The sequence below is a fragment of the Anticarsia gemmatalis genome, chromosome 22, assembly GCF_050436995.1.
Source record: "Anticarsia gemmatalis isolate Benzon Research Colony breed Stoneville strain chromosome 22, ilAntGemm2 primary, whole genome shotgun sequence".
Classification (NCBI taxonomy): Eukaryota; Metazoa; Arthropoda; class Insecta; order Lepidoptera; family Erebidae; genus Anticarsia; species Anticarsia gemmatalis.
In genome coordinates, this window is record NC_134766.1 from 3201556 (window position 1) to 3215727 (window position 14172).

The 14172-nt window shown below is 34.0% G+C and overlaps 1 long non-coding RNA gene across 1 annotated transcript; it reads right to left on the reverse strand.

Moving 5' to 3' along the window:
* Positions 1–2494: 2494 nt before the first annotated feature.
* On the reverse strand, positions 2495–4686 carry LOC142982904 (uncharacterized). Its single transcript, XR_012960032.1, has 2 exons — positions 4526–4686; positions 2495–4239 (listed from the first exon to the last, which is right to left on the reverse strand). It is a non-coding gene; the product is annotated as an uncharacterized LOC142982904 (long non-coding RNA).
* Between the last annotated feature and the right edge of the window lie 9486 nt (positions 4687–14172).

The window sequence follows — 14172 nt, forward strand, 5'->3', positions numbered from 1 at the left end:
TCTTCCACCTCTGCGTGAAGATTGTCTTACTCTGGATCCTCGAATCAATGAAGATGATGAAAGCGCTGGCGATGAAGGAGGTGGTGTCGATAACTCTAGATCTATTACACCTATTATAGAGCTATTACACCTATCAGAATCAGAATTTGGTCGAACTTCAGGTGGCTGGTACAGGTCATCATCATCAGAAGCACTAAAATCACCCTCACTTCGGTCTAACTCGTCGAGAATTTGATCTTGATGTAAAACTGAAAGAAAAGAAAGAACCACCTTTAAAAACGAACGTTCTAAAATAAGTACACCCAAAATGACAACAGTACTGTATAGAAACCACATGTACTAAATTAAGGACATTGATCGAATTCTAGTCATGGAGTAGGGTTATTTGAGTAAATCGGTGAAATAATTGTGATTAATTACTGTACAAAAATTAGTAAGCATGTACAAACTCCGAAAAACTAGCATTTAGCAAAAAAATATACGATTCAAATGGATTAACTTACCCCGTTGTCTTGGCGCACGCGTCCCTCGTTGTTGCGACGCCATGTTCGGTTTGACAGAAAGGACTGAGTGGGGAGAAACTTTTTTTCTTTGAACTAAAAACTACAACGTTTCGTTTCACGAAAAAAACTTGATGCTAAATTGGTGCACTTCGGTAAAATATTTTATTTTTTTGGTTGTCCTAAATTTAGAACTTCAGTACTCAGGAGGATAAAATTTATTATTTTTATTATACTTAAATAACCAAGGGGCTGTTAAAAATGTACAAATACGATATAATATTTTATATGGATATTAGATATATTAAATAAAAAATATCCTAATTTTAATATACCTACTTACTTATATAATTATAATCGATAGAATAAACTTAGAAAGATTCTAACGTATGATAGTCCCTCCAACATTGGCCAACACAAAGAAATACGTTGCACTGGCTACAAACAACGCTCGTCATCGTGAGTTTGTTTGTAGCCAGGCAACGCACACACTGTGCTCTATGTTGCTTATTCTGCTTGGCTGAGGACCGCTCACCCTCTTTTTCTCTCTGCTCCGGGAAATAGTTCAGGGTTTTATCTAACCTCATAGCCGTTATACTCGTACCGTAGCTCGAGCGAGGAGCGGATGAGGTCCCGTATTTTTTGAGCAGTTCCTCAGCCAAGGCATACCTAAATTCACGGTGTGTCAATTTCTTGCCTTGGCCCATGTTGGAGGTATAAATAATATATGAATTTAAAATACAAATATTTAATAATCGTTTAAAAACCTTTACATACCACTTTAAAGATAACTTCAAATGTAATGTAATGACATTTGTTTGTTTGTTATTGTTATGAATGAATGAATATCAGTGAACGAAATGAATATAGTCTCACTCAAATTATCGGCAAACTTCGCTCCATGTCGATTCCTTTCAGTTTTCGAACTCGAGTTGGAGAGAATTCAACTCGAGTGGATTCGAGTTACGCCCAAGAGATGACTCGAGTTAACCATCACTAATTTATAAAACAAAGATAGACTACACTGCGACAGAAATGTCAACAAGGCAATTGTTCAATGATGTGACGGTGTACCGCAGCACCAACTAGAGGGCCTTGTGCATGTGACGCACATTTCTGAATCGCGGTGTTAAGATTCTCCGGCGGCCATATATATAGGTCCGATCATTAAATAATCTTTTAGCTCGTACAACCGATTTGTTTTATTTAAAACAACACTTTTACCTTCACATTAGAAAGAAACGTACAGTAGGCATTGGCTTTTTCGGATTTATACGCAATCCGATACACAACCGATTTCAGATTAGGGGTGTCCACTTAAAAAATATATCGATATTTATATTCGATGTAAAACATCGGATTCCAGCATCGATGTTTATCGATATATCGCTAGAAAACATCGATATTTTTCTACTATCGAATACTTTTCACAAAAGTTTAATATTACCTTTTTCCAGTGAAATGCGCAAAATTTGTGGTCTTTGATTTTGCAGGTGTGAATGTAGAATCAGATACCAGAGTAACATAGCTAAACTAATAGTGTAATGATAGTGATTTTCTATGAGAATCACTATCATTACATAGTTACTTAAATAGAATTGTAATACTAAGATAATGGTGAGATGACTGAAATGAGTTATACCTACATTTGCAAGTGAAATATAAACGACAAATTAATAGAAATATTTATTACATATCACATAACTTCAAAACAGTAAAAGAAAACAAAAGACTTATTTAGTACTAGCCTTAATCTAGGTATGTACCTGCAAAAACTTACTTTCACTTTACCTATTTAATTAAAACCAATGCTCTTTAGACAAACTTTGCAAAAATAAAAGTTTACTTAATCTTTTACCTTTCATTCTATTTCTTTGTTGATTAACTATTTGAGCAGCCTTAGAAAATAATCGTTCGGATGGAACAGAAGTCCCAACAATAGTCAAATATTTGAAGGCAATCTTATAAAGCTTAGGAAATTGAATTTTTAGATCTTGCCAAATCTCTAAAGGATTCTCATTGAGCCTTCCTACTACTGGACTACGCAAGTACATTGATAATTCATCAGAAATTGCATCATCTGATTGTGATGATTTCCAACTCTTGCTTACTAGTTTGTGATGATTATCCCATAAAGAAAAGCTCTCTTCTAGTTTTTCAGATTGATCAGAATCTGATTCGGACATTTCAATATTTTGTGTAGTATTTTTCATAAAGTCTTTAATTTTTGCGACTGCTGTGGAGCAAGCAAGTGCGTCTTGGAAGTGAATTTTTTTATACCTGGGATCCAATACAGTTGCTATGGCGAGTGGAGTTACCCTCTCGATAGCGCCCATTCTTTTTTCAATTTCATTAAGCACAAACGATTTCAATTCATTGGCAAGCGAATCTTCCAATTGGAGAGGTTGGATTTTTAAAACCAAGCAATGAACTAACGGAATCACCTTGCTGCTTGTGCAGTAACTGTCCCCAGAAACTTCTTTAGTAGCAGCTTCCAGCGGTCTTAAAACTAATAACACAGAAGAAAGAACTGACAGTTCTGATGCATTAAGCATAGGTGGCGCTGTCTTATGGCGAAATATTATTTCATTGATTACAATACGTAACTCTAAAAATCTCTCAATCATATAGTAGGTGCTGTTCCATCTTGTTGAAACTTCTTGAATTAACTTTGTTTCTTTTTCTGTGGCTTTTCTTAATTCATTGCTTGCTGTATTACTTTGCTTGAACCATGTTACAATAGTCTTGACCTTAGTTATTAGATTTTGCAATTCTGGACAGTGTTGAATCGCATTTTGCGCAACTAAATTTAGAGTGTGCGCAAAACACGGTATGTGTTTCTTACCAAAAGCCAGGTCGACCGCCTTAATCATAGATGCTGCGTTATCCGTTACTACAGCCGAAACTTTATTAACGTCAATGTTCCATTCAGAACAAGAGTTCAGAAGCATCTCAGCAATATGATCCGAAGTGTTACGGTCAAATGACTGATATACTCCAAGAGTAATAGAAAAAAATTCGGTACATATACCAAAGTGACCGGTAATTCCAAGAAAGCTTCTCATACTCATTGTTTCTGTCCACATATCGGTTGTAAGTGTTATATTTTCTACACTTTTTAGTTTATTTTTAAACACAGCTGATAATGCATCATATTTGTCATCAACCCAGCGAGTCAACGTTGTCTTACTTGGAAGCTTGTAATGTGGTGCAGTTACTTTCATAAGATTACGAAAACCGTCATTTTCTACAATCGTGAAAGGTTGATTATCTTTGCAAATCATGTAGATGAGGGCATTGTTGACTTTCAAAGTTTTATTGCCACTTTCCGAATAAGCAGATATATTTTCGAAGCTTTCATGAATCGACTTTTGCCGTTTTAATGGCGGAGGTACAGGATTATCGACATGGATACCTTTTGACGCAGCTGTACTTGTTGATGGCAGTGGTTCAGGGCTGGGAAAAACAGGTTCAGAATCTGCTTCATTTGTTTTTGTAACTGTTTCATTGTGGATATTTAGTAAGTTGACATTGTTCAACACTTGCGAATTTTCTTTATTCATATCTAAAAACGCAGCCTTATGGATATTTTTTACGTGGCTAAACAGGTTTGATGTATTGCCACAAGATTTAATTTGTTTTTGACAAATTTTGCACTTTACAAGATTCTCATTTCCCTCAATTTTCGTAAAAAACTTCCATACATGACTTTTCTTTGGAGGCGCCATCTTGTTATTAACTAAAATAAAAGAATAAATCAATTAATGTTTATTTTTTTCTACAATTTTATTTTGTGTCGTAGGTAGTATCATACCAGTATTTGAGTTAATTTGTTTATAAGCTTAAAAATTGAAATGAAAAATACACTTAAGAAATGATTCGATGCGATATTTATTGTTATTATGAAATGTATTATAATATAAAATATCATTATGTTATAATATATCTTAAATATAAAACACTGTCACAAACAAGTAGAGGTTAGGTTAGGTTTATAAACATAATAGGAATATAACATTACATACCTTTTCAACTTCGAACTAGCAATCAGATGATGCATCAACTCAATTATTTTAGAGTAATTAATTATAGTAGCAAGTAAAAGTCTTACATAAACTTGTCTTAGATATAAAATCAAAACAATGATTTAATGCGTTACCGACCGCCAAACAGCAAAAGTCGACGTAAAAACAAAGAATGAGTCCAATGAGTGAATGAGAGTGAAAATAAATAGAATGAACCTATAGAATCCACAGATTATATAAATTTAGAGTGAATAATCAATCGATCTGTCAGCAGGATGGAATGGATTAGGTAATTAAGCTGGTCCATCACAGATGTGTTAAAATTATTTAGTTTTTTAGTAGATTATACAAAAAGAAAATAAAAAAAACAAATATTCGATGTTTCTATAAATATATCGATATATCGAATACAATAAATATTTGACAAAACATCGAATCAATCCGATATATCGTAAAGAAAACATCGAATAAATTCGATATATCGATGTTAAGTGAATATCCCTATTTCAGATTTTAAAAACGATTTCAAAAACCGATTTTAGAAATCGATTTCTGAAGTACATGTGCGAGTCAAGATAGTTTCAAACGAATAACGCAAACAAACGTATTTCTGTTTGTTTCTTATTTTGATTGAAGTCGGTTGTCACTTTTGTAAAAGTCAATTGTTTGAGTTGTAAATATGATGATTTTCCCTCATGCTTTATCTAGGCTTGGGACTAACAAAAAGTTTTGTTATTCATTACGTTACTTTACTGTGGTATATGGATATAAAACTTTCTGGCGCATTTAAAAATCGTCATATTTACAATGATTTTATACATTTTTTTCTTTTTTTGTTTATATTTTGTTTTTTTTTAAATTATTTTTGTACTGTTTTTTCTATTTACAAACTACACTCGACGATAATTTTACTTTTCAAATCTTTTTGGGTTTAAGTTTGCGTTTAAAAACGCGAGTTGCTCGACTTTTTTGGACTTCAGACGACATCTTTTTTCGTTTATTATTAGCCCCGTCTTAGAAAAAAGTCGCTCACACGGGACTGAAGTTGCAACAATGTTGCATTTTGTGCGATATAGTTGTGATAAGTGTGGGTACATAACTTTATGATCACGCCATCACTGTGATGGGCTATTCCATTTACCATTAGAATTGTTACGCGGCAGCATCTCATCATCTAGGTACATTTGAAGCTCTCTTATAGCCCTGGCCTGAGCGCTGCCGTGCGGCTTACTTTTTTTTAACCTTCTGACCGCCAGAGCAAAACCGCTTCGCCGTGCCCTCCACGCCAAGCCACAAATTCAATGAAATAACCTTGAAAATAGTAGGGATTCCAAAATGTTATCGATAAACATAAGTGAGAAATAATTTTCGTCTGATTTTTTTTTTAAATAAAGCTTATAACACAAAAATAATATTTTATTTAACCTCATCTCCTACTGTAATAACCTTAAGACCACATTTATAGCAACTATCAATAAAGAAATCAATTGTTTGAGATACAAAAATACATAAAAAATTGAAGCAAGTTACAGCACTATATTTTATCAGTTACGCGCCATTGGCATGTAAGTATACATGCCAATGGCGCGGGCAACCATACTTTTTTTTAAACTTAATCTCTCGCTTCTGATTAGGGATGTAGCTGTATATTATAACTTATCGAGTTAATTTATTAAGTTTATAAGAACTAGGTATCATTGTGGAGTGTTTATTTTATAATATCAAAATAATTCATAATCAGTCTTTTATTTATTTATTTTATTTTCATCGTCAAAACAACGTCGTATATGTAATTAAATGAAGGGAATTGCATTAAAACTACATATTTATTGCCCAATTATTTAGTTTAATCCTTTTAGTTATATTTATAAATATTAATTATATGTAGGTACCTACTTAGATCAATTACCATATTTTGATACTTATGACAATTTGTATCATAGAAATATTCTAATGAAATAAATAAATTTTGAAAACTGCTAAACAGGTAGGTTCAGCTTTTTAGTGTAATTTTTACATTTTCATATTCTTAAAATAGTTGCCTTGTATTTGTAAAATGTGACATGAAACTTAAAAATATATAAAAAATCAGCAATTGTGTGCCAAATCAAAAATCTACTGTGCTGGGCTGTGATATTTTTGAAAGCAGGGTGCAGCACACAAATTTACAATACATATCCTGCACATATATCGAGTCATATTGTTGTTTCTTTTTTCATTGGCATGATTTACATCTTAGGTATTTTCCCATGATTGTGGGCATATGGTCTTTTGAATTACCTGGTAATATATGCAAGGGATTTCTCGCGCTTTCCCTATTTCTAATGGGTCTCTCTAAAACATTGCTATTGTGATAACGTTCTATTATTTGTCGAGTTACGCACAACTGAAAGTCAGCAAATTTTAAATTTGGAGTACAGTTTATATTTTTATAACAATAATAATATACATTTAAAAGGTGCATATCGAATATATGGAAAAATAGTTTTTTGTACCATTTTATGGTTTTTCTTATGCACTGCAGGGATGATAGCAACATGTCGGCAGTGTCAACACTTCCCATATTTTTTGAATAATCTAAAACGGCCTTAGGCTTCATTACTGGCAATCCCGTACTTCTACAGGTTCTTGCCGATGGTTCCATGTCATTATCATGTATAGTTGTTAGCATGTAAGGTACCCGCGGGTATTAAGGCCTAGCTAAGGGAGATTTGTAATAAAATGAAGAATATCCAATATAATCAACCAGTTTTTATAATAATCAGTCATGTACTGTTAGTTTAAACAAAAAATAGCTTCTAAAGCTTAAAACTAAAACATTATATCACTTTTAAAAAAACGCTGTCTTTAGGCCTTATTATAATAGGGTAGGGTAAAAAGGCCTATACTATAAACTATTCAAAAATCAACTTAAACTAAGTAAATTAGTATTCTTGACATCAATAATCATTAACATAAGGCAATAGAAAGCATAGTAGTCTTAATAAATTAAATAAATTGTCCTTATTCGCATCCATCAGGACATTGAAAATCATCAGTATATTCTGCATTCAAACCGACACATTCTTCGTGGTACCACTTGAAGCATCGCGAACATTGCCTCATTGCATCATCCATTCTATCTTCTTTGCAGGCATGGCCGTACCGATATTTTTTTTTGTGATTTATTTTTGTCAGATCGCCTTCTGACCACAATGCTCTTTTGGGAGGCATCGTTACTTACAAAGATTCTAACGTATGATAGTCCCTCCAACATTGGCCAACACAAAGAAATACATTGCACTGGCTACAAACAACGCTCGTCATCGTGCGTTTGTTTGTAGCCAGGCAACGCACACACTGTGCTCTATGTTGCTTATTCTGCTTGGCTGAGGACCGCTCACCCTCTTTTTCTCTCTGCTCCGGGAAAGGGTTAAGAGTTTTATCCAACCTCATAGCCGTTATACTCGTACCGTAGCTCGAGCGAGGAGCGGATGAGGTCCCGTATTTTGTGAGCAGTTCCTCAGCCAAGGCATACCTAAATTCACGGTGTGTCAATTTCTTGCCTTGGCCCATGTTGGAGGTATAAATGGGTGAATTTCAACAAGAGATTTTTTTGTGTCATTTCGGTGAGATTTTTTTATTTCAAAACTATCTAAATATTTTTAGTGACAAATAAAACTTTACTCTATTTTATGACATTGTGCGTGAGTGGGCATCAAATATCATCAAAACTTAAATAATTTAAGGGTGAATTTTAGGAGTCCACTGAAATGAAAAGTGTCTTCCGAAATGATAAAAATGACCACCGAAATGAGAGACTGTGCACCGGAATGATATAAATCCACCGAAATGATACAGCTAAGAACAACCGTGCCGGGTAGCCAGGGTTCCGTACTTTGGTAGGTTTGATTTTCACAAAGAGATAAACACTGAGACAGGTCAGTACACAGTAATTTTTATATCATTATTAATATATAGATAATACAGTTTGTATTGCATAATATATAATTCTTTCAGGTTACAATAATCTCAAAGAATGATATATTGCGACCCCGACGTTAAGGTTACTCAAGGAAAAAAAAAGTACCCATAATATAGTTAAACTGATAACGAGACGAGAATAGTGTTTTTACAGGTATAAGTAAAACTTCTAAAATTAAATCAACTCTTATATTTTTGAAATATAATAAATGAATAAGAAACATTATAAAAATCTTAGTCGTAATAGTTTAGTACTACTAGTAAATCCTTTTACATGGACTGAAAATTGAGATCACGTTATTCTTAAATTACTACAACAATAGAGAAACGTACAAATCTAAATATAACAAAAACGAACAGACTTTTGTTTTACCTAATTACGATACATAATTGCGAATCATAGTTATTCCAATAAAACAGTCTTTCTGGGTATACGTATTTACGTGTAGGTTCAAGTATATATAGCTTAAATGGATTAATTTTTCATCATGTTACTGTAAATCACACAATTATTTTTCTAATTCACTAATCAGTCTTTTTATGATTATAAAAATAGGTTTTTAATTAAGATATGTACAGACGCCAGCAGGTCAGCCTACCCGAATCTATCAAATTTACCAATCCAACATTGACCTTCCACTATTGTGATAAGGTTGAAAATTTATTGAAGAAGTTGACATATTGAGGTAGGTTGATGTGCTGTCATTTCTGTGTCGTGTGTACTTACTAAACAAATCTTCTCTCATTATCACACCACGTCTTTAATATAATTATTATAGTTTAACTTACTACCAAAAACAACTCATGTCATTAAATGACAGCAAATATTAAAAAAACTAAGTAAACAATAATAAAAATAAAAAAATATCCAATTCAGAAGTGGAGGAAGACGAAGATAGTCTTCTTACTGTTCTCTTCTTGGCTGTAATCATGATTTCTTCTTCGCTGTCAATGTCTCTTGTTTTTTCATACTTTTCAATAAATTCGGTATCATGGTTTTCAAAAAATGAACACGATGGAGTACTAAATTCAGTAAAGTTTTCATATTTTTCGAGCAATGATTTGGGTATTATCGATGATTCCTGTTCATTCTCCCCTTTTTTATTATTAATTCCATCAAAGGAATGGGTATTGGATGTTGAGGGCTTAATAATTGATATTTCAACATTTGTGATTGAGTGTGCGTTTGGTTCATGTGTGACACTTTTCCTTTGCAATTTTTTGGAAAGTTTTTTTTTATTGGATGACTTAGGCCGAAGTACTAATTTATCTGACAGTTGAATTGGACGGAGATGTGTTATATTGGTATTATTTGCAAAATTCGTTGTTTGAATGTCAGTGAAGTCATGAAAACCTAAATGCTTGCCGTGAGTGCACCTAATACTTTCATTTAGGCATTCTTTTTCAATACAGGATAGATTTCGAAGTGCTAAACGGTTTCCTGACTCTTTAGACCAAACAACTTGGTGAACTTTCATAGTTCCAGGAAAAGTCTTTAAGTCTTTGGGCAATAGCCAATCTTTCATGCGGATTAAACTGAGAACTACCTTTTTTTGAAGTCGGTTAAAATACCAAAACATTCTCAGCTTCTCCTAAGTATAACAAATACTTTTCTGAAAACCGCATCAAAATCGGTTCAGCCGAACGCGAAAAATCGCGATGTATGAAGACTACCCACTTCTTCATTTTTACTATGATAGAATGTATAAGAAATGATAAAATGTATGTAGGTACTTACATCAGTTGACATGCTCGATTGAGGCCGATCCTCTGTAGACACGGTAGATCGTGGGCGATTCCTTTCTTGTATGAACATCATAGCTTTAAATGCAAACCATTTTGAAACGTATATTTCGTCTCGTCCGGCGCCGCTTCTCATACTATCTTTCACTTTTTTATTTTCTTTCGAAAATGTTGATTGTAAATTTTTGATCTTTTTTTCTACTTCCTCCTTAGTAAGTTCAAATGAGTTGGCCATTTCAAGAAGCGCATCATGACGTTTTATTTTATTTCGATAATCATTGTGAACAATGTCCCATAGAAGAGGTTTATTTTTGTATTGCTCGATAAATTCTAAAGTTCTTTCATTCGTCCACGCGGTCGCCGCCATTTTGCGCGTCACGAGACAAATACCGGTATTCACGGCCGCGAGCTTCACACAACTAAATACTAACACAAGCAGGCCAGGTAGATATCGCGCGGGCAGGCGGCGGGAGACAGGGAAGCGGGCGGCACGCGGCGCGGAGCTTGATCGACGTCGACTAGTCCATTTTAGCATCGATCGATCGAATCGAATCGATCGACAATCGATCGATCAGTCTGGTAGGAAGTATCGATCGACGATCGATCGGTTGGTCTGGTAGAAACAATCGATCGACGTCGACCAATCGATTCTACCATCGATCGATGCCGTCGATCGATGATCGATCGATTGGTCTGGAAACACCCTTACTTACCTTGAAATAAGTGATAAATTGGTTCGCAAAGAAACATGTTTTATAATCTCTTTAAGCATGGGTAGACTTGTTCCTTTTTTTTGGGGGTGTTTTGATCCCAGGGATCATGTGTCCCCTATTAGGGATCAAATCTACCTTATGTCAAAATTAGCTGACAAATTTAATGACTCTGTTAATATTTGATCTTGTTTTTAGGAAACCATGCCGCGGAAGTACAAACCAAAAGAAGACGTAAAAAAAAGAATACCAGTAGATAAAGACAAACTTAAAATAGCTGTAGCTACTGTATTGGCTGTAGGCACACTAAAAGGCACTGCAAAACAATATAGTGTACCTCTTATGACACTAAAACGTTATTCTAGACGACAAAGAAAAAATACTGACGAAATACAATACCAGCCAAACTATCGAAAATCACAGATTTTTACAGAGGAAGAAGAAATGCGTATAAGCGTAAAGTTCAAATAAACGAAGCTGATTATGATTACAGATCTGGAATTTTTATTTTGTACTTAACACTATTCCTTTCTTACACCTATTCAAAAATATTTAACTTACTCTTCAGCTCACGGACATATGAAGCTAAATCCATTGTTGTTACCGTGATCCCTGGGGATCAAGTGTCCCAACTGGGAGGAAACAAGTCTCCCATATATAGGGGACACATGGTAACAAGTTACCATATGATATTAAATTAAATTATAACTCCAAATATCACCAAGCCTTACCCACTTTCATAGATTTGATAAATATATAAATTTTGAATATTTTGACCTAAAATAAAACTTAAAACTGTTTATAGCATAAAAGTTAGAGACCAAAATTAAAAGGGGGGATCAACCCTCCCCAGTCTCCCCTAAGTAATAAATTTATCTAAAATAACAGTGAGGTCGGTTGATCTTACGACCCATACGAAATGACCTAAAATAACATTAATAAAGAAGATAACGCAATGCTTTAAAAACACATGTTTTATATAAATACCTACTTCCGAAACTAAAACGTCACTCAGTTTATTTGCTATAAAGGATAAAATTAACTTTTTGTCTATAATCCATACAAAAAAAATCAATACCTACCTAGTATTTTAAAGGAAATGTTTGACACCACTGCTTGTTAAATACTTATAAAATAATCTAAACTGCCTTTATTCTTATAAGTAATTTTAGAAGTTTATGTTGAACATTAGAAACTCGACAAAAATCAAACGGTCAACTTGATCGAAATGTCTACCTAGAAATATAAATGAGTAGCTAGTTAGATATTAAGTATAGGTACTTACCTATTTAGTTTTATTCCTCGCATTTCAGCTGCTACATAATCACCATTTTCGGACAAATATTGTGCAACCATAAAAATATCGACTTTTGGTAGGTTATCCGACTGTCCTTTTACAAAACCTTCTTCCATCGCGCTTTATTAATACAATTAGAATAATGTCCTAATCAATTTATAACACATACACATACACTGACTCTTTAAATATTAAATGCAAATCACTTTTCAAATCAAAACTCCGCATCACCCGCAGTCGAACAAGCGTGTCTGTCGCCACGTGACGTCAGCGCATAGCGCGCGAAGCAACGCAAATTTAAAAAAGCAGTGAACTTTTTATAACGCTGTAACTTTGGTAATTTTGGCCCGATTTTGATAAAACAAAAACTATTGTTATCAGCATACGTACACAAATTTAATGCAGTATGTTTTATAGTCATATTTTGATGTGCTAGTGTGACTTATTTCAATTGTTGGGTCTGATTTCTTTACAAACTGTAATATGGGCAAGAGATGTGCCCAGATGGCATTGGGTTCGTGACATGTGTTATCAGATATCGTTACAAACGATTGCAATAAATCATACCACAATGAAGTGTTATACTATTTTTTGATGCTCCAAAATGCATCGATTGGATCTCGGCCCCCAGTTTACAATCATAATTCTCAGAAAAGTCAATTAAAATGGCAATTTCTTTAATACCTAGATTTTTAATGCAAATTTGGTATTGCCGCTGCTGCTCTTTCCAGTTGTAGTAGTGTCTCTTAAATTTTGAAAACTCAGCTTTAAATTCTGTCACTAGATCTCGAACCTTTCCTCTCTGTACTAGTTTCACGGTTTTCTTAGAAGTAACGCTTTTTCCCGCTTTTTGGTATGTATGCGTAACTCGATCCCATGTAAACCATGTAATTTTGTCTTCATTTTTTTCCTCTTTGTGTTGTAGACTTCGGTTGTTGCAATTTACACATTGATCGTACATGCAAGCATACAAGTTTTTGTCACAAACCGAATTATTAATAGTATCTTCGAGGTTTTTGTAGTCAATAATATTTTTGTTTTTCAGAGCAATGAAAAGATACTCCATGTTGTTATGCTTAATAACGCACATACAAGTATCTCTATTTTTAGCCGTGGGTGACAAAATGTAATACGGCTTATAGCGAAATAAAGTCGGTAAGCTGTGCGTTCCCCCTTCTTTTTTATAAATTTCATATATATTCTGTAACGTGTCAGTTAAATATCTTATCTGCATCTTCTTCTTACCTCTAGTTTTGGTTTCTCGTTTTCCAGCTGTGTTTCGGCTTATGTCATCTCTTAAGTAAAAATTCTTTACATCTTCTTGTTTATCACAAACTTTTTCTTACTTTGTCTTATGCGGCCTTTCAGTCCCAAGCACGTAGCTATCGTTGTGACTGATTTATTAGTTTTGACCTATTCGTTTACCGCGACAGATTTAAGCAGCCTTTTTTCTGGTAAAGATTTAGCAGTGCCGTAAGTTACGCGTAGTGAAATTTCTAAAACTTCTTGCCGCGCAGTAAGTTTGTCTATTATTATTTGGAGTTCACCAACTTTTGCCTCATAAGCTAACCTTAACGATAAAGTTTCTTACGAATTGCTTCATTTTTTAATTTTTAATTTGCGAACATTTTCTAAAGCTCGTCGATAACTCCTACATATTTTATTGTAACGAATTTTTAAGACAGGAGCTGCGCTGTTTTGGGGTTTCGACGAACTTGGGGTTGTTCTTTGATTTTCGTTTTCATTTTTATTCTTTTTTGCTTTCTGTTTACTCTTTTCTTCCCTCCATTGTTTTCTTCTACTTTTTTTTTCTTCTTCTGTCAACTCACTTATGGTTCTTCGACTCTTCTTAAGTCGTTCTAACTGCTTCTTCCGCTGCTCTTCAAATTTTTCAGGGTTTTGTTTAAGTTTCTCCCGGTAGCGTTTAGCTCTCT